This window comes from Sorex araneus, chromosome 6 (assembly GCF_027595985.1).
Source record: "Sorex araneus isolate mSorAra2 chromosome 6, mSorAra2.pri, whole genome shotgun sequence".
NCBI lineage: Eukaryota > Metazoa > Chordata > Mammalia > Eulipotyphla > Soricidae > Sorex > Sorex araneus.
In genome coordinates, this window is record NC_073307.1 from 73,687,872 (window position 1) to 73,708,245 (window position 20,374).

At 38.6% G+C, this 20,374-nt stretch overlaps 1 protein-coding gene and 1 pseudogene across 1 annotated transcript in view; one reads left to right on the forward strand and one right to left on the reverse strand.

The window, feature by feature from the left end:
- Positions 1 to 20,374, forward strand: part of SHISA6 (shisa family member 6) — a 449,040-nt gene that overhangs the window by 197,168 nt on the left and 231,498 nt on the right. The window lies entirely within an intron of this gene.
- Positions 1,439 to 2,226, reverse strand: LOC129405587 (40S ribosomal protein S6-like; annotated as a pseudogene).

The window sequence follows — 20,374 nt, forward strand, 5'->3', positions numbered from 1 at the left end:
ATAACTTGCACCGAAACATATTAGAAGCCTCTTCAATTTGAATGCACATGTCCCAGAACCTATTAATAGTATCTCTTGTGAAGCACTGAACTCTAGTTGATCAAAGCAACTTCACAGAACTCCAGTCATTTTTGAGGGGAGCAGTTTCTCAAGCAGTGCTCAAGGGGCAAGGGGGGTGACTTCCAGGAATTTTTAGCAAACCAGACTGGCAGATTAATGCTTTGGCCCAAGGAAGCAGTGTTGAGCAGAACCCACAGTACCAGGGGACCACTCGGACCACATCCAGTGATGCTTGACAACCCCCATAGCTAAACCTGACAATACTTGAGGCCATGTTGTGCCAGGACCTTTGTCATACTATGTAACTCCTATAGTATTTCCTTAGCCCCTCCAGTTGTTGATTTTTTTTTAACGAGGGTGGGAAGAGCTAATGTTATCTCCCTTCAGGAACTATAACTGAAATAAGGTCAAGAATGAACAGGTTTATAAAAGCAAAGTCCATATATCATGAAAATTTGCTTAATAAGCAGATTCATACCAATTTCCCATTTTTCCTGTTGGCATGAAGTCAGTTTTTGGTACTCTTGAAGCACTGTCCTGGCAATCTATGTTATGTGAATTTGAAGAAGTATATGCAGCCAGGCTAGCCAAACCAGGCTCCATCAGCTTTTATGATGGCAACTATCTCCAACCCCCTAGATCTCCTTCTGGTCTGTGTCATTTGCAGAAAGCCAGGCCCCAGAGCTGCTATTTAACAGAGGCAAACATCTTATATTCTCTTCCCAGTCAAAGGAAAATAGCTCCTTCTGCCCTCTTCAACTGGAATATCTTATTTAAAGTTCACTCCCAAGGAGACAAGAGTGTTGATGGCTAATTTCCTCTAAATGAGCAAAGACTCTAGAGGCCTCTTGCACTTGGCTAACAGCTGTTAGGGTTTCTAGTCCATCTGCGGGAACCCTTCTGAGTTGCATGGAGGACCATCAGGGAAAGCTGCCAGCAGCACTGCATCCTTTTTGCTTGTTCAAGGAGAGCATGATGCCAGCTGCTGACTCTTGGATCCAAAGCCCATTGGTGTTCCCTTTGAGTTACCCAGTGAAGTCCCTGCATGACAAGTTGGGGACTCAAAAGAGTTGTTTTATTCTCTGTTTTACACTGTTACAAATAATGCTGTGATAATAATTATTGTACATAAATATTTGCTATGTACAATTATTTATCTTGGATAAATTGTTGTAAGTAGAAGTAAATACTTAGTCATATGAGATGTAAATTTAATATTTGATCACTATATTTCCCTAATATAATTTTCACTATATTTTATCTATGTTTTGAATAAGAGATGTTCTCTTCCACTTATTTTTGCAATTTTATAATCTGATTTTTCATAATTATATAATTTGTTTTATGGTAATTACAATTTTTTATGCCTGGTTTGTTTTTATGCCTCATTGCAAAAAAAGAACTTATTTTTGATTGTTTTATACTTAGAGGTAGGAGCTCTCAAAGAAGACAGCCTCTGTATCTGGGCGATCTGCTGCTGGTGTTTCACTTTGCCTCCATTATCTTCAATAGTTTTGCATTCTCTGCAGCCTCTTCCTTTTTTTTTTTTTGTTTATTGCTTGTTTGGTTGGTTAGTATGCTATCTCTTTAATGCAATATGCTGGCATTTGTACTGCAGGATATGTGGAGTAAAAGAAGTTGCTGAATCTTGATTGTTTAGGTCCTAGATTTCTTACCTCTCTTTAGAAGCTTCTTAAGAGTTTACTGGCAGACATCTTCTTTAAACAGAATGAAAGGTTTGCAGATTCTGCTAGTGCTTTTGGGCCTGAAACTCTGAGGCATAATAATATCAGTGAGGAATATCTTTCTCCCTCTTTTTTTTTTTTTACGATGACCAAATTGAGAGCTCTCAAATTGGCATCCACAGTGCTACTATGAACAGATTTGCACTTTCTTTCGCCTGTCCTCTGAGGTCTATAAAAGGAATGCCCCTTACTCAGCAGCAGTCAGGCCCAGCTGTGGGTCATGACCCCTGCTTCATGGAAAAACCTTGCTTATAATTTCAGCACTGATCCAGACCACATAATCCTTCTATCCTACACCCAGAGTGTCGGCAGCAACTTTGGTTGCCATCTGCTTCTCATAAAAGGTGCCGTGTTTGCATTCATCTCCTACTTCAATGGGTTTCTGGCAGCCAGTGGCAGTGTAAGAGATGTTCAGCTTCATGTTCAAACAGCCCAATACATGTTAACCACCAGGAATAAGAGGCCGATAACTATAACATGTTTTGATAAACAGGCTATGCTCTACTCATCGTATGTTTACAAGAAGTACAAGCACACTCAAAATACACCGATTGAAAGTTTTGTTCATTAATACAGGAGTTTCTCATGCTAACAAAAGTCACCAACTTTCCTGGAACACTGGACAGCAATTTGAGTATAAAAATTTTTATTGCCTCTATACCAGGCCTCTGTACTGGCACATGCTTTGGGCAGACATAAACTTATTGACACCATGTGTCTTTGGGGTGTCTTGAGAGAGTCGAGATCCAATTCTGTGTGACATTTCATGCCCAAATGCTCTGAAGTATCTCCAACTCTTAATTTAGTTCTTAGAGTAACAAAAATATAAATTATGGGTTAGTTTGCATTGTGTCTGGCATTTTTTATATTTGTTTTCTGTCCCACCTTGTCTAGCCTGGAAATGTGAGGTATAACACACAACATAAGATTTTCCAGACCCATGGACCAGAGCGATAGTGAAGTGAGGAAGGTGTTTGCCTTGCACGTGCCTGACCCAAGTTCGATCTCCAGCATCCCAGCATCCCACCATGCAGTTTCTGAGTGGAGAGGCAGGAGTGATCACCAGAGCATCTGAGCATCACAAGATGTGACCCAAAAAGCCAAAAAAATTTCTTTCTTGGAAATTAGAGTCGGTATTTCCCAAGTGGTATGATCTTGACTTTCCTTATATATTTGTATGAGGAGAAACTAACCCCCACTCTACTACACACATGTGCGTGCGCGCACACACACACACACACATATGTATATATATTTGCATTGTGCTTTACTGTTAGCATTGATAATTTGGTTTACTATGCTGGTAGCATTTTATATATAGCACTTAACCATTTTTTAGCACCATCTCCTCCTCTGGGTTGAATGCTACCTTCCACCGTAGGTATTTCTCCCTCCCTGTCCTATCCCCCAGTCCCCTCAAGTGGCATATTTCCTACTGAATATCAGTTCTCATGTCCTTTGTTTTCATTACCTTTGGGTATTGTTATTCCACTATTATGTTTCTTTATCACTGTATCACTGTAATCTGGTCAATCATCGATTTGCTCGAGCAGGTGCCAGTAATGTCTCCATTCATCCTAGCCCTGAGATTTTAGCAACCTCTCTTTGCTTGTTCTTCCCAACAGTGCCGCATTGGAGGCTCTTTCAGAATAAGGGGAATGAGACCCATCATTGTTACTGTACTTGGCATATTGAATATGCCACGGACAGCTTGTCAGGCTCTGCTGTGCAGGCAGGATACTCTTGGCACCTTGCCAGCTTCTCTGAGAGGGAGAACTAAGCTATATGAGGTCGTGCATTGCTTTATACTCTCTGGAGTTTGGCCATTGATTGGATTACACAGCGCTAGGGGTAATTTGTGGGTGTGACTGCCAAGCTACTAAAAAATGGGGGGTCTGTGTGGGGGAAGCCCAGTCCCGATCCGAGCAGGCTTAAAGATCTCAGCTGGGTCCCGCACACTTGGGTTCCTCTGCTAGTTCCTTCATGCATGAGGTTTGTCCGAACATGTGGAGAGGGGCCTTGAGCATGGCTGTGGCTGGGTTCTGGAGGTCTTCGGCTGCCGTTGCTCTGCTTAAGGCAGAGAGGAAAGCTCAACCCGCCCCGCCCCAAGGGGCCCCAGTGAAGACAACCAGGCACGGGGGCAAGAGACTCTGCCATGATTGCACAAATTACTATAAGGAGCATGTGCATGTATCTCTCTGAACTGATGTTTTTGTATTCTGAGAACCCTTCATACATTTCCTCTGAGATCAGATACAAGGTAAGGATGTCCCCTAACTCCATATCTATCAAATAAAATAGTAAAACTTTTAGCTACAGCTTTCTGAGAAGAAAAAAATCAAAGGGAATCAAGTTGTGAAAGAAGTCAAATTATCAATATTTGTAGATGACATGATAATATACATGGAAGACCCTATATTGTTCACAAAAAACATCTAGAAACAATAAACTAATATAACAAAGTGGCCAGCTACAAATTCAATTCACAAAACTCACTTGCATTCCTAACTATACACAAAAAATGAATCAGAGGAAAAAGAAGTCAGAGTTTATCCCATTCAGAATACTATTCAAAAACATCAAGTACCTGGGAATCAACTTAATAGAAGAGGTCAGAATCTTATACCATGAAAATTTCAAAACACTCAAAGAAATAAAAGACCTTAGAAAATAGAAAAATATTCCATGCTCTTGTATTGAAAGAATCAATATTATTAAAATAACCATCAATGCAATTTCCAAATTTAGAACATTTTATTACGGACTTAAAATAATCAATAATAGGGGCCGGAGTGTAGCACAGCCGGTAGGGTGCTTGCCTTGCACGTGGCCGGGTTCAATCCCCAGCATCCCATATGGTCCCCCCAAGTACTGCCAGGAGTAATTCCTGAAGCCAGGAGTAACCCCTGAGCATCGCTGGGTGTGACCAAAAAAAAAAAAGTAAAATAATCAATAATAAAGGTTGTGTGGAATCATAAGTGACCCGAATAGCCAAAACCATACTGAACAATAAAAAACTAGGAATTTTCTCATTACCTAACTTGAAGCTGTACTATAAAGCTATAGCAATAAAAAAGTGCTACTAAAGATAGACTCTAACCAATGGATTAGAATCAAAATACCAAAGGATAAATCCCCGCATCTAGATTCCTAGTTTTCAACAAAGGAGCTGAGAAAATGAAACAGAGTAAAGATAACCTCTTCAGAAAGTGGTGCTGGGAAAACTGGATAATCGTGTAAAAATCAAAGCTTAAAACTGGATCCATATCTCAAAAGTTTACACAAAAGTCAATTCAAAATGGATCAAAGATGTTGCAATATAATTGTAAACTCTAGAGTACATTGAGGGAAATATAAGTAAAATTCCCCAAGATTTTGATGTCAAATGATTCGATGCTCTTGTCAAAGGAAACAGAATAAAAATTAAATGAGATTAAATCAAATTAAAGAGTGTTTGCATGGTAAAAGAAATACAGACTAAAATTAAAGACAAAAAGCTGAGAAAAATATTCACACTCAACACATCAGATAAAAGGTTGAGTATTCTATATATCCTGAATATATAAAAAAGTAAATACTTCATATCTCACACCACGGGGCAACCAGTGCTGGCATGGATGCAGTGAGAAAGGGACTCCTCTTCATTGTTGGTAGGAATGTCTACCGGTCCAGCTTTATTGGAAAACAATATGGGCATTCCTCAAAAAGCTAGAAATTGAGCTTTCATATGACCCAGAAATACCACTTCTGGGAATATATCCTGGGAGCCCAAAAATGCACAGTAGAAATGTTATCTGCACTTCTGTTCATCATTGCATTATTCACAATCGCCAGAATCTGTAAACAACCCAAGTGCCTGAGAACAGAGAACTGGATAAAGAAACTATGGCAAATCTACACAGTGGAATACTATTCACCATCAGGAAAAATGAAGTTATAAAACTCGTTTAAAAATGGATGGACATGGAGGATACCATTCTGAGTAAAATGAGTCAGAAGGAAAGTGACAGGCATAGAAGGAATGGACTCTTTGGGGGATATAAAAATGCATAATATGAGACTAATACCAAGGACAGTAGAAATAAGATCCACAAGGATTAGTCCACAGTTGAAAGCCTGCCTCAGGTGATGGGGGAGAAAGTAGTTGGGATAGAGAAGAGACCACTATGACAATGATAGTTGGAATGATCACTCTGTATAAGAACTCTGTGCTAAAAATAGGTAAAGGAGCAAACAAGAAAAACACGGTAACCTCCCAGTATCTGTACTGCAAACCCTAATGGCTAAAATGAGAGAGAGAGAGAGAGAGAGAGAGAGAGGTCCCTGTCAGAGAGAAAGGTGGGTGGGAAGAGGGTGACTGGAGGGAAACTGGTGATACTGGTTGTGGGATATGTACACTGGTGTACAGGGTGTTGGAACACTGTATGACTGAAACCAGCCATTACCATCTTTGTTACTCTGTATCTTACAGTGATGCAATTAATATAATGTAGTAAACTTCAAAAATAATAAAATGTACAGATGGGATTAGAGAGATAGTATAGTAGGTATGGTGCTTGCATTGCATATGGGCAACACACATTTGACCCCTGGCATCTCATGTGGCCCCCAAATATGTCCACGCATAATTCCTAAGTGCAAAGCCAAGAGTAAGCCCTGAGGGTCAACAGATGTGACCCAAAACACACAGGAAATATAAAAACATGGAGTGAGGAAACAGACACATTTCAATGGAAGACATGCCAATAGGTACATATATGAAAAAATGCTTATCATTAGTTATCATTAGTGAAACCCAAATCAAGACAACAATGAGATACCATCTCATATCTGAAAATGCCACATATCAAAAATAGTTGAAGCAATCAATCTGTGTTGGCAGGAATATGGTGAAAAAAGAACTATTATCCACTGCTGGTGGGAATGTTGTATGTTTCAACCACCATGGAAAACAGTACGGATAGTTCTCAGGAAACTAAGGATTGTGCTGCTACTTGACCTAGAAATTACACTTTGGGTTATCTACCACCAGGACAGAAAAACTTTCACTCTAAAGGACATATCTAAAGCATTGTTCATTGTAGCACTTAGTATAATAGCTAAGATATGGAATCAACTTAATTGTGTAAAGACAAATTAATAGATTATAAATATGTGGTATATATGTACATGATGTGATACAATGCAGTTGCAAACAACAATGAAATCATGCAATTTGCTGTAACATGGATGGAACTGGAAGATATAATGTTAAATGAAGTAAGCCAGAAAAAGGGCAAACACAGTATTAGCTCTCTTATCTGTAGTATATAAAAATAACTGGATGAAGGAATGCAAAAATGTCATAAATGCAACATCCAGTCTTAATGATATATCCATCTTACTCTTCTGTTTGTTTTGTTTGATTTTGCATTTTTATTTTTGGGCCACACCAAGTGTAGCTAACCCTTGACCTGAGAGTATAGGGAGAGAGACAGAGAAGAAAAGAGACAGAGAAGAAAATGTTTTATTTTAAAACATTTTATGTTTTAAAATAAAATTTTAAATATGTATATAAATAATTTTAAATAATTTCAAAATAGAACCCTTTACACTGTTTTTCATGGAGGCTGAATCAGATGACATTCTGACCAACAGCAAGCAGGGAGTAAGATGAGGAAGGGAAGTAATGGGGAAGTAGATATCCTGAGTCTTGAGTGCATCAGTAATGTGGGGGAGTTATATAGCTGCAAATCCAAACCAGAGTCAGCACTGAAAGCAGGATACAAATCAGAACAACCAAAGTTAGAACATTCCTGTCGAGGTGGATGGCAGGGAGTCGGAGGTGAGGAAGGGGGCAGGAGGCTACTTAGGAACACTGGTGGGACGGAGTTGACACTGGTGAAGTGGTTGGTGCTAGAAAATTATATATATATATATATATATATATATTTTAAACTTCAACTATCAATAACTTGCAAATCATGTTTTAAAATAAAATTTTGAATATGTATATAAATAATTTTAAATAATTTCAAAATAGAACCCTTTACATTGTTTTCCATGGAGGCTGAATCAGATGACATTCTGACCAGCAGCAAGTGAAGGTTTCTTTTTACCACATTCTTGGAAACTCTTTATTTCCAGTCTTCCCAATATATCCATTTTAATTTTTGGTTTTTTTGGGGGACCACACACAACAGTACTTGGGGCTTAGTCCTGGCTCTGTGCTCTCTGCTACTGGTGGTGCTCATGGTACCACGTGTTGTGTCAGGGATTTAAACCAGGCTCTGCCTAGTCCAGGGGAAAGCCTTGCCCATGAACTACCTCTCTGGCTTCCACTCTCATTTTTGTGTCCTGGGTATTCACACCTTATCTGATGTATGCCGTGTGGGTATTTCCTCTCATTCAGTACTCTTTCTATTTTATTTTGTTTCTTTTTCCATACAAAAGTTTTTAAATTTTGGACCAGAGAAATAGTACAGCGGTTCAGACACTTTCCTTGCATGTGTCCAAACCTAATTCGAACTCTGGCACCACATGTTTCCCGGAGTATGGTCATGAGTGATCCCTGAGTGCAGAGCCAGAAGTAAGCCCTGAGTACTGCTGCACAGGGCCCCAACTAAAAACAATTTTTTTGAATTTTGCATGTTTAATTTGATTTATTTTGCTTATGGAATCAAGTCAGTGAACAGTTTTCTGAGGTCAATATCTTCAGACAGTTTTATTTATTGTACTGTAGGATTTTTGGTCTGAAGTCAAGGTTTCTAATCCTGTTGGTATTAACTTTTGTGTATGGTGTGATATGAATCCACTCCTTTTCCTTTTTTCTTTTTTGTGACGATCTTGTTTTCCTTGCTCTATTTGCTGAAAACATTTTATTTCTTAACTTCATGTGCTAACTCCTTTGTCATATATTACCTATCTGTAAATCTGGGGACTTATCTCTGGGCTCTCAATTTTGTTCCACTGATCTAAGAGTTTATTTTTATTCTAGCACCACGCAGTTTTGATTAACTCTATAGTACAATTTGTAGTTTAAAAGCCACAATTTTCCCCATATTTTTTTCTTTTTTTCTCACAATAGCCTTCCCTATTTAGGAAGTTGTATGATTTTGAAACATTTGTGGAGTTTGTTCTGGTCTTTGAAGAATCACATCAGCATTTATAAGATAATAGCATTAGATGTGTATAGTACTTTGAAAAGGATGATCATTTTGACCATATTAATACTTTCAGTACATGAATGGAAGTTTTATTTTAATTTCCCAATGTACTCTTATATTTCTTTCAATAATGACTTATAGTGCATGTGAATTTTATCCATTTGCAGTGCATGTGAATTTTATCCACTTGTCAAGTTCATTTCTAGTTAGAAGAAAATCATGCAACTTGCCAGAACATGGATGGAGCTAGAATATATAGAGTGGCCACTCAGAAGGATAATGATAGATACAGAATTATCTTTCTTATATATGGAACTTGAAGATACATGGTAAGGCAGCTACAAAGGGACAAAGGCAATATGACTAGAGAACTGATCCACACAGCTGAGTTTTGTGGGGAAAGTTTGAAAGATTTGGATGTTGTGGTTCTTGGGGAAGGAACATGGCTACACTGCTGATGGGTTGTGTTGGAATTATTGGAATTATTTTCAGGGGATCCCATCATTAACAGTACTGAAAACCTAAGGACTTCAGTCAGTGAAAAAGTATTTACTTTTTTATTTGTAGTTATTTGACAACCTCTTGTTTTTATCTAATCATTTTAGTTTGGTTCACATGTTTTCAATAGTGTTGGCTATTGATGTATAGACTAGCATCACCTCTATACTACCAATGTTTCTGAGGCTCAAACCAATGGCCGTATGCTGCCACCAGTTCAACTTCTCTTTCTGCACACCTTTCCTCCTTGGTATTCTCATTTCCAAAATTCAGGGCCAAGGGTTTTCTTCCACATTTGATACTTCCATTTCCTCAATTTTTTACTCTATAAACCACTGATAAGTGAGTAATACTATCTGATGTTTGTCCTATTATACCTCTTACTTACTCTGTTTAACATGTCACCCTCTAATTCCAACCAAGTTAAAATGAACTGTGATTTCATCCTTCTTTGAGTCTGCAGAATATTTTATTTTTATATATTTGGCAGCCTTGTATATCCTATCATCTGACATCTGGGTTGTTTCCTGATTATGGAACTTGGTACTACAATGCACATAGATGTTCATATAGCATTGCACTGTCATCCCATTGTTCATCGACTTGCTGGCACTCAGGAAAATATGGAAAATTCTACATCAATACCCAAAGATTCTCCATTGGGTTGCTTTTTAAAGCATCAAAGGAGCTTCCAACAAGATAGTTTAGATAAGGAGCATCTTGCTGAACTCTGTAACACCACATGGCCTGAGTCTAAAGCAGAGCGCAGGGAAGGATGGCCAGTGAATGGCAATTTGCATTACCAGAACATTTTGCAGGAAGCAAAAGAAATAAGGTTATCAAAGCAGAGAAGGCAGGAAAATGCAAGATCATATGATTAACTGTTTAATATCAGGAATGAAGAAGAGTTTCATTAAGACATAGCCTATCCCCATGTCATGTAAGAAAATACTAACTCCCTCCTCGGAACTAGCCTTGACAAAAATGGTAGTATCTGACCACCTTAGTTTTCAACAACCTTGTAAAAGTTTATTTTGCCAGCTTATTATCAACAAAATCACTTTCTTGACCCATTTTTAACAAGCAGTGGGGCTGTAGCAATAGCACAGCAGGTAGGGCAGTTGCCTTGCATGCAGCTGACTGTGGTTCAATCCCCCAGCATCCCATATGGTCCCCAAAGCACCGCCAGGAGTAATTCTTGAGCACAGAAGTGCAGATCCAGGAGCAACCCCTAAACTGGGTGTGACCCAAAAAGAAAAAAACAAACAAACAAACAAAAAACACACACAAGCAGAAAACTGGCTGGTCAGTCTGGGAAACTGAGGCAGGGAGGGGCAGGCAAGGTTCAAATCGGCCAACAGAGAAATTTTTTGAAAAATTTTATTGAGTCACTGTAAGATAGTTACAAGCTTTCATATTTGGGTAACAATCAAACAAAGCAAATTTTGCCCTGGGGACTGCCCCTTCCTTTTCTTAGTCTATCAGTTTTCTCCCTGCCATTTTTTTTAAATTTATTTTTTAATTGAGTCACCGTGAGAACAGTTACAGGGCTTTTAGGATCGAGTCTCAGTCACACCATGCTCAAACACCCATCCCTTCACCAGTGCGCATGCTCCACCACCAATAACCCCAGCATAACCCTCCCACTCCCCCTCTGCCTGTGTGGCAGATGATTTTCACTTTACTCTTTCCTTACTTTGATTACATTCAATTTGCGACAGGAAATTCACTATCATTATTTGGACTTTCCCCCCCAACAGTCAGATGTGTCGGAATGGCATCATTAGATTGTATATTTTCAATTGTTAGTAACAAAGAGCATATGATGTTGCACAGTCGTGAAAGCAGCCGCCCAGATTTGGGATTCTGGTATTAAGTCCAGAGGTATTTCTGCCAGCAGCTTCTGCATTCCAAGATTGGTTTCTGCAGCGCTGGGATCATGGCTGCTCAGAAGTGGAGGAGCTGTACATGAGCGACCGCTCAGGGTCTCATTTGGGCAGGAGGCAGGGCCGGTTCTGCCTCCCCTATCGCAAGATTCCCCATGCATCCCGTCCCATCACTGCAAACTCCCACCTCTCTGTCCAATTGGTTCCAAACGGTAGTGCTTGCATGCTGTCCCGGGGGGGGGGGGGGAAAGGCCAAGGGACAGAAACCCTTCCCCTTCTGGGGCTGCAAGGGGCTGTATCTGAGTTCAGAGTCCAGGAGTATAATTGCCAGCAGCCGCTGTGTTCTGAGATTGGTTTCTGTGCCTCTGGGGTAATGGACGCTCAGGGGTGGTAGAACCGTTCCTGAGCATATGTTTTGTATATCAGGAAAGGTCGTGCAGCCGCTTCTGCGGCCACACGGTTTGGAGTGTCCCAGTCCCGCACACGGGAGCCATGTTCATAGAAGCTCAGTGTCACCGAGGCTCCATCTGGAGAAGGCGTGCTGGCTGTACCTTCTCTGTCTGGCACCCTGGTGTTGTGGGCCCGGCCTGGGGTCTGGAGCGATCTGCAGCTGTCGGTGCCTGCCAGAGCGACCCGAATTCTTCACTGCTGGTTGTGGCAAGATGGCGCCGTCCCTGCCATTTTTGAAGGGTCAGATCAATCGATCAACTGCAGATGTACGTGTGGTGTTTTCAGTCATTTGATTATTTGTCTGTCTGTCTGTCTGTGTGGAACACTGGAGTGTTGGAGCCAGAGTGAAAATCAGTAGTAGTAATTAGACCTGGGGAAGAAGGATCATCATGAGAGGTCAGAGTGACATGCAGTCCAAGAATTCAAAAGGTGTAGGTGTTTTTTTGAACTTGTTAAACTAGGTGTAAACAAGGATTTCTTATCAGAATGTTGAGCCTACAGAGAAAGCAAAATTCTCAATGTAAATCTCTTATTGGAAGAACATTAATGGTTCTTAACAGTTGTAACTCTTTTGAACTTCAGAATCTGTACTATCTCGGAACTCGGAAGAGCCTGAAACTAAAGTGAAATAAGAATACAGAGAATTCAAAGCTCTCTCTTACAAGCCTCAGCCAATTTTAATGAAAAAAATTAGACCATTTTACAACAAAGGTACAGAAGCCATTGAAATAAATTTTCCTCGTGTGTTCATAAACAGTGGCAATTCAAGTATTTTCTTATGCTAATATCAAAAGGGAATGCCCTGTTGCAGAGACAGGGTGGGGTGGTGAGGGCTGGGGTGGGGGTGGTGGGAGGGATACTGGGAACATTGGTGGAGGAGAATGGGCACTGGTGGAGGAATGTAAACACAGTGCAAACATGAAAGTTCATAAGTTTGTAACTATCTCACGGTGATTCACTAAAAAAATTTTTTTTTAAGTTTTCAATTCGCAATAAAAAAAAAGTTCAGGATTGGAGCAATAGCACAGCAGGTAGGGTGTTTGCCTTGAATGCTGCCGTCCCGGGTTTGATTCCTCTGTCCTTCTCAGGTTGCCCGGCAAGCTACCAAGAGTATCCCACCCGCATGGCAGAGTCTGGCAAGCTACCTGTGGCATATTAGATACGCCAAAAACAGTAACAACAAGTCTCACAATGGAGATGTTCATATATCCTTTTGAATTAGTGTTTTTTGTTTTGGGAGTAGATACCAACCAGTAGAATTCAATGGGTGATATGGAACTCTTTGTATCATTTTGAAAAATCTCCATGCTATTAACTCAACAACTCTTGCACCAACAATGAATGATAATTTTTTACCACATCCCCACCACAATCTGTTGTTTATACTCTTTTTGATATATGCTGTTCGTTTTTGATATGTGTTACATCATTAAGATTTCATTGTTTTGACTTGAATTTCCCTGATAAAAAATGACAATAAACACTTTTTCATACACATTGGTTATAAATATCTTTTTGTGGAATTGTCTGTTTATCCTGTCCATCTTCTTGCCTCCTTATCCCTACTGGTTTATTTGTTGTTGAGCTTTGAGAGAGTTTTCTATATCCTGTATTAGTCCTTTATCTAATATAATGTCTTCAAACATCTTCTCCCATTCAATGATATGATTGATGAACACTATTTTTAAAACTTATTTTTATTGATTGAGGTTCTGTTATTTATAATTCTATTAATGATGGCTTCCTGTGCACACAGTTTGATGAACACTATTTTATTTAATTTATTCATTTATTTTGGTTTTGTGCCAAACTATGTGGTACTCAAGGCTTACTCCTAGCTCTGCACTCAGGTATCTCTTGGGGAGATCAGGGGACCATACGGGTGCCAGAAATTAAACCTAGTCAGCCATGTGGAGGGCAAGTGCCTTACCCTCTGTGCTGTTTCTCTGGCCTACATGGTATGGTTGTCTCTTTAATTTCATTCTCTTCTCATTTGTTATTTACAGAAATAAAACATTTACAGAAGAAAATATACAGAAATGAAACAATTTTATATATTGATTTTGTAATCTGCGGTATTGTTCTAAGTTTTTATTAGTGGAGCCTTTAGTGTCTTCTCTCTATAATAATGTTACCAGCAGACTATAATAGTTTGACTTCTTTTCCACTTTGAAGCCCCTCTTTCTTTCTATTTTCTTGCCTGATTGCTGTGGTTAGGGATTCTAAAATTTAAACATCCCTCCTTTGTCCCTGATCAGAGGTAAACTTTTCAGTTTACTGATATTGAGTACAATGTTGGTTATGGTGTAAATTTTTTGAGAGTAGAAAATTGCTATCTTGAAATACAATCCTTGTTCCCCTGTTATTCTTATAATCAATGAATGTTGAACCTTGACAAAGCTTCTTTGGATCAATTTTATGACCATAAGAATTTTATCTTCCAGATCTATTTTAGACTCAACTTTTCAGCTTTTTACACTTCACAGAGACATGTTTGTTTTTTTTAGTTAGAAATGCTGCCCCTCACGCACGCACACGCGCGCACACACACACACACACACGAAAACACACACTCCTTCCCTTCTGTTTGTTCTTGGTGTTTTGTCAATGCTATTGTGAATGACATAAGTAACACATTTGTTGTAGTATACTTGATGGTGTGAATTTGTGCTAGACATCAAGTTTGTAGACATTTGGGCCCTCATGGTATCACTGTATCACTGTCATCCCCGTTGCTCATCAATTTACTCAAGTGGGCACCAGTAACGTCTCCATTGTGAGACTTGTTACTGTTTTTGGCATATAGAATATACCACGGGTAACTTGCCATGCTCTGTTGTGCGGGCCAGATACTCTTGGTAGCTTGCCGGGCATTTGCCTTGCATGTGGCTGACCTGGGCCTTCATGGTATTTTTCTAAAATCAATGGTTTCATTTTACAAGGGAAATTCACCCTTTTTACTATAAAATTATCAATATAATATCATTTATTATCCCCATTCCTATTTATTTTTAAATACAAGTAATTCAGAGGGGTATGATTTATTTGTTATGACATCTAAAAACTGAATCTACCTTATCACAAAAGATAGGAAGTGCAAAGTAAATCTCAGCCAACATCCCTACTGAGTAAATAATGATTAAATGTTTTGCTTAGGACTATGTTCATATAGGATGTAGGAACATTTTCTACCTTAAAGATTCATCTGCATTTCAACCTGACATGTGTATTCTTGGTTCTTTTCTTTCTGAAGATGTATTAATTTTTGGACACATATCTCTGTGTATGTGTGTTCCCTCATTTTTGCAAATAAATATTCCCTCTTATTTATATAAAAATATTATGAATATTATCTTCAGGGATTTGAAAAAGCTAAAATAATATGTGGATTATTTAGGGGGAGTCATCTACTTAAAGGAAATGTACATTGAAATATTTTGTGCAGCCATTGACAGGGTCCTGCTGTTATCATTTAAGTATTATTCAACACTACTCTATGTGAAGATAAAACTTATGTTCCAGGGCTAGAGAGAAAGTAAGTACAAAGGGCAAGGCACTTGTTTCACATGCAACACACCCTACTTCTCTCCTTAGCACCACATATAGTTGCCACCATATGATCTCTGAACACAGCCAGAAGAACTCAGTGGGCTCTGTTGGGTGTGGCCCCAAACTCCATTCCCTAACAACAATAACAATACAAAACCATGAAGCTTCATGACTCAGAACTTAAAGTGAGTGAACTCTGAGCATAATTTGGTATTTATTCACTAATTAATCCAATATACAAAGTATGAGAGTCCTTTAGGTTCTAGATGCCAGGTGAAAATTCTTGCCTAGGACTAAATTCTTTTTCTTGTGTCCATCTCCCTAGACCCAATTCTTTTAAAATTATTTCCATCACCTATCTTTAATACTTCTTTAACTTCATTTTCTCTTTTTTTTAAATTTTCCTTCTTTCTTCCTTCTGTCATCATAATTTTCATTTTTTTTTATCATAGCAGTCACATATGACTGAAAGGCTTTGGAATTAAAACACTTTTTAAAATCATGTTTAGTATTCCTCTTTGCTTTTTTTTATATTTGAGAACTATGGTTTATATTACTGTTTGTGACTGGATTTTATGCACACAACATGCAACCTCATGCTCTGCACTAAAGTGGCCACTTCCCTCATCTGTTACCTGTTTCCCCCCTGTCTGCTGCCCCATCTCATCCCACTTTGGGAACAATGTTTTGCTGATATGCTACACACTTACATTCCTAACTGGGTTTAGACAAATTATTTAAAATGAAGAATATTTTATTTATTTTATTGTCAATGAATACATCTTTTATTAGTTTCAACACTTCTGTTAAATAAAATTGCATATAAAGTACAAAGTTGAATGCTACATTAGAAATGATTAACTCTTATTAATATTTTGCCCTTTTTTTTGTAATAGAAAACTCCTAAATCTAGAGAATTTTCACACCTTTAGGGTTAGCCTGACTTCACCTTTCAGTGAAAATAAGTCTTTTACTTAAATTGTTACTTTAAATGGAGCTCTGAGCCTTAAACACCTGTCAACTCTTGCACTAAGTTTGTTAGTGGGATAAATGTCTTCAGGCCAGCTGCTGAGATAAATGAATTCCGCTTCCAAGAACACTGCAGTCCCACTTTCGTTTAAAGATGTTCTCATTGCTCACCCTGCATGGGCAGGTTCAGATGCTATGACTTTACTCGAGGAAGTCTCAAATCTCTAGTATAAAGTCTTTCTGTTCAACAGTCTTCCCAGCAAATCCCCCGTGTTCCTCCCCTGCCCAGTTACAGGTGTATTTTTCTCTGGTGGAAGCTTTGGGCAGTTTTAATGAGGTTAAATTTAAATTTCCTAAATTGTATCCTAAATTTCTGTGAATAGTCTTGTTTTTGAAGATTGTTCTGTATGAAGAATATTCACTAAAATTTGGAGGTAGTAGATATGTGTACTAGATGAATCCTGTGCTATCTGAGCATCAGAAATTCTCCGCATCATTTCTTCTTCCAGCCCCACTGTTTATATGAGGAAGTGGGTATTGGTGTTCCCTAAATTCTTTCACAGTTCTGATTATTTCTGGATTGTAAATCTAATTAATATGCACACTTAAGGAACCAAAATATTGGTTAAAAATTGATGCTTTTCTCTTGGTGGTAGTATAATTGGGATACATATGAAAGTCAGTGCAAGGGTTAAATTTATCAATTTAAAAATTGAGTGGTACATGAGGCTGGAGCGATAGCACAGCGAGTAGGGCATTTGTATTGCACGAGGCTGACCTGGGTTTGAGTCCCAGCATCCCATATGGTCTCCCGAGCACTGCCAGGAGTAATTCCTGAGTGCATGAGCCAGGAATAACCCCTGTGCATCACTGGGTGTGACCCCCAAAAGCAAAAAAAAAATTGAGTGGCACACATTCTAAACTACACACAGTTTAAGATATGGAATATGTCAGTGACATCTCCTTTATTCACATAGATATTTTTTCTTTCCTTCCTCCTTCCTTCTATTCATAAATCTGCCTAATCCCTTACTTTGAACCTGGTTAAAAATATGGAACATTTCTATAGCCTTATAACAGTACCTGCGACTCTTTTCCTTCCAGGGATAGTCACTACTTTGACTCCACTGTTACCAAATGGCTACATCTATATTTTCAGATAATTTTGTCTTAGTCTTCTTATAGCATGTGCTATATGGTTTTTAATTTTTTAATTGAATCACTGTGAGATATGCAGTTACAAAATTTTTCGTGATTGGGTTTTAGTCAAACAATGTTCCAATACCCATCCCTTCACCGGTGTACATTTCCCACAAGCATCGTCCCCAGTTTCCCTTCGACTCTGGCTCCCTCCTCCTTCCTTTAATTTTCTCCTCTCTCTCTTTCTCTCTCTCACTCTCTCATTCTCTCTTGTGCTCTTACTCTCGCTCTCACTCTTTCCTTTTGGGCTTTATGGTTTACAATACAGATACTGAAAGGTTATCATGTTTATCCCTTTATCTACTTTCAACACTCAGATCTTGTCCATAGTGATAATTTGCAACTGTTACTGATATATTGTTTTCTTCTCTATCCTATCTGCCCTCCACTCCACACCTTGTGGCAAGCTTCAAACCATTGACCAGTCCATCTGATGTCTGGTTTCTTGCTTAACATTTGTGAAAATTGCCATGTTATAACACAAGAAAATAGTTTGTTGTCTCAAATCATTTGCCCATGAGATATCTGGGAAAGAACAAGAGACTCTGACATTCAGTTTCCTCAGCTTAAAATATAGCATAATGCTTCCACCTCCAGAGGAATCATGAAGAAGAGATATTGATTTGAAAATCTTTAACAGTTACAAAGCAATGGATCTGGATCTTGAAAACTCTTAGTATTAAATAGCAACTGTTTGAGCTACTTTACTGTTCCTATCATCATCATTATTACAGTTCAAGTAAAGAAATTATTTGATCAAGTTGCCCTACATGTACATACTTTACAGGCTATTGGTTGAAATTATCAAGAATAGTGGCTAGATAGATAGTACAGTGAAAAAGGTGCTTCTCTTGTATGCAACTGACCCAGGTTCGATCTTTAGCATGTCATATGGTCTCCTGAGCCCCACAAGGAGTGATCTATGAGTGCAGTGAAAGAGTGATCTATGAGTCCAAGTGAAAACCCTGAGCACTAATGGGTGTTCCTCCCGCCCCCTCCCCCCAAAAAATACAGTATGTTCTAACAGTTCTAAGAAAGTAACTAGTGAAGCTAATTTGTTACAAAAACATAATCAATCAGATCACCTAGATTATGGTCAATCAGATCTCCTCTTACATTCATGCAGATATTGTAATAAGAATCCTTCCTCCTTCACTTCTGCTGTATCACTTTCTTTCTCCTTGGAGTATTTAAAAATATCAGTGTATAAGAAGAGGTTTACTGATGTCATAATAATTACTATAATCTCACGTAGTGAGATTTACTTTGTCTTATATGGTTTGCATACTTACATAAGGCACTGAAAGATTAGCCTATATATCCATTTACCTACTTTCAGCACTAACTTCTTTTCCAGAGTGATCATTTCCAACTATGATTATCATAGTGGTTCCTTCTCTATCGCAACTATCCTCAGCCCACCCAACTGTGGCAAACTTCCAACAGTAGATTTGTTTCTATTGTCCTTGATTTTATAGCCCACAAATTAGTACAATATTCTATGTTTGTCCTAGTCCTGATTCATTTCACTCATCATGATATTCCATGTCCATCCACTTATAAGCAAATTTCATGACTTCATTTTTTCTAGTGGCTGCATAATATTCCATTGTGTAGGTCTTCTAAGTATAGTGTATCACCTTCAATAGTGAAAGCTTAACTTCTTTCTTTCCTGTCTGAGACATTTGAAATCTTTTACTTGCATAACTGCTATGGCAAGTAATTAAAGAACTATATTGCATAAGAGTGGCTAGAGTGGGCAAACTTTTCTTAGTCCTGATCTTAGAAGGAAGACTTAGTTTTTCCCCACTGACAAACGCTTGTTATGGTATTGGGGTAAATGGCTTTGACTATACTGAGGAAATTTCCTTCAATTCCTGTTTTGTTGAGAGATTTTATCAATAATGGGTACTGGATCTTGTCAAATGCTTTCTTTGCAACTACTTATATGATCATATGGTTTTCATTTTCTCTTTTATTAATATGGACTGGAGCGATAACACAGTGGTAGGGCGTTTGCCTTGCACACAGCCGACCCAGATTTGATTCCTCCATCCCTCTTGGAGAGCCCGACAAGCTACTGAGAGTATCTTGCCTGCATGGCATGGCCCGGCAAGCTACCCATGGTGTATTCGATATGCCAAAAACAGTAACAAGTCTCACAGTGGAGACGTTACTGGTGCCTGCTCAAGCAAATTTATGAACAATGGGATGACAGTGCTACAGATCATATGGTGTGTTATGATGATTACTTGTGAATGTTAAACAATCCTGTATCCCTGGATGAATCCTACTTTGTCGTGGTGTATGATCCTTTTGATAAGTTGTTGGATTTGATTTGCTAGAATTTTGTTGAGGATCTTTGCATCTGTCTTCATCAGGGATACCAACCTGTAATTCTCTCTTTCTCTCTTTCTCTTTCTCTCTCACCCTCTCTCTTTCTCTCTCTCTCTCTTTCTCTCTCTCTGGTAGTGTCTCTCTGCATTTGGTATCAGGTGTCTCTCTGTATTTGGTATCAGGGTAATATTTGCTTCATAGAAACTGGGAGTGTTTCTGTTTTTTCATTTTTTAGAAAATCTTGAAAAGGATTTGTAGTGGATCCTCTTTAAAGATTTGAAAGAGTTCACTTCTGAATCCATCTGGGCTTGGGCTTTTGTTTTGGTGAAGACTTGATTGTCATATTAATTTCCTCAATAGTTATAGGTCTGTTCAGGGATTCCAAACCCTCTTGGTTCAGCCTCTGGAGGTTATAGGAATATAGGATATTTTTTTCTTGTTTTGTGGCATAAATATTCACAAAAATAATCTCTGATGATCCTTTGAATTTCTGTGCTTTCTGTTGTGATGTCCACCACTATTTCTTTTTTTTATG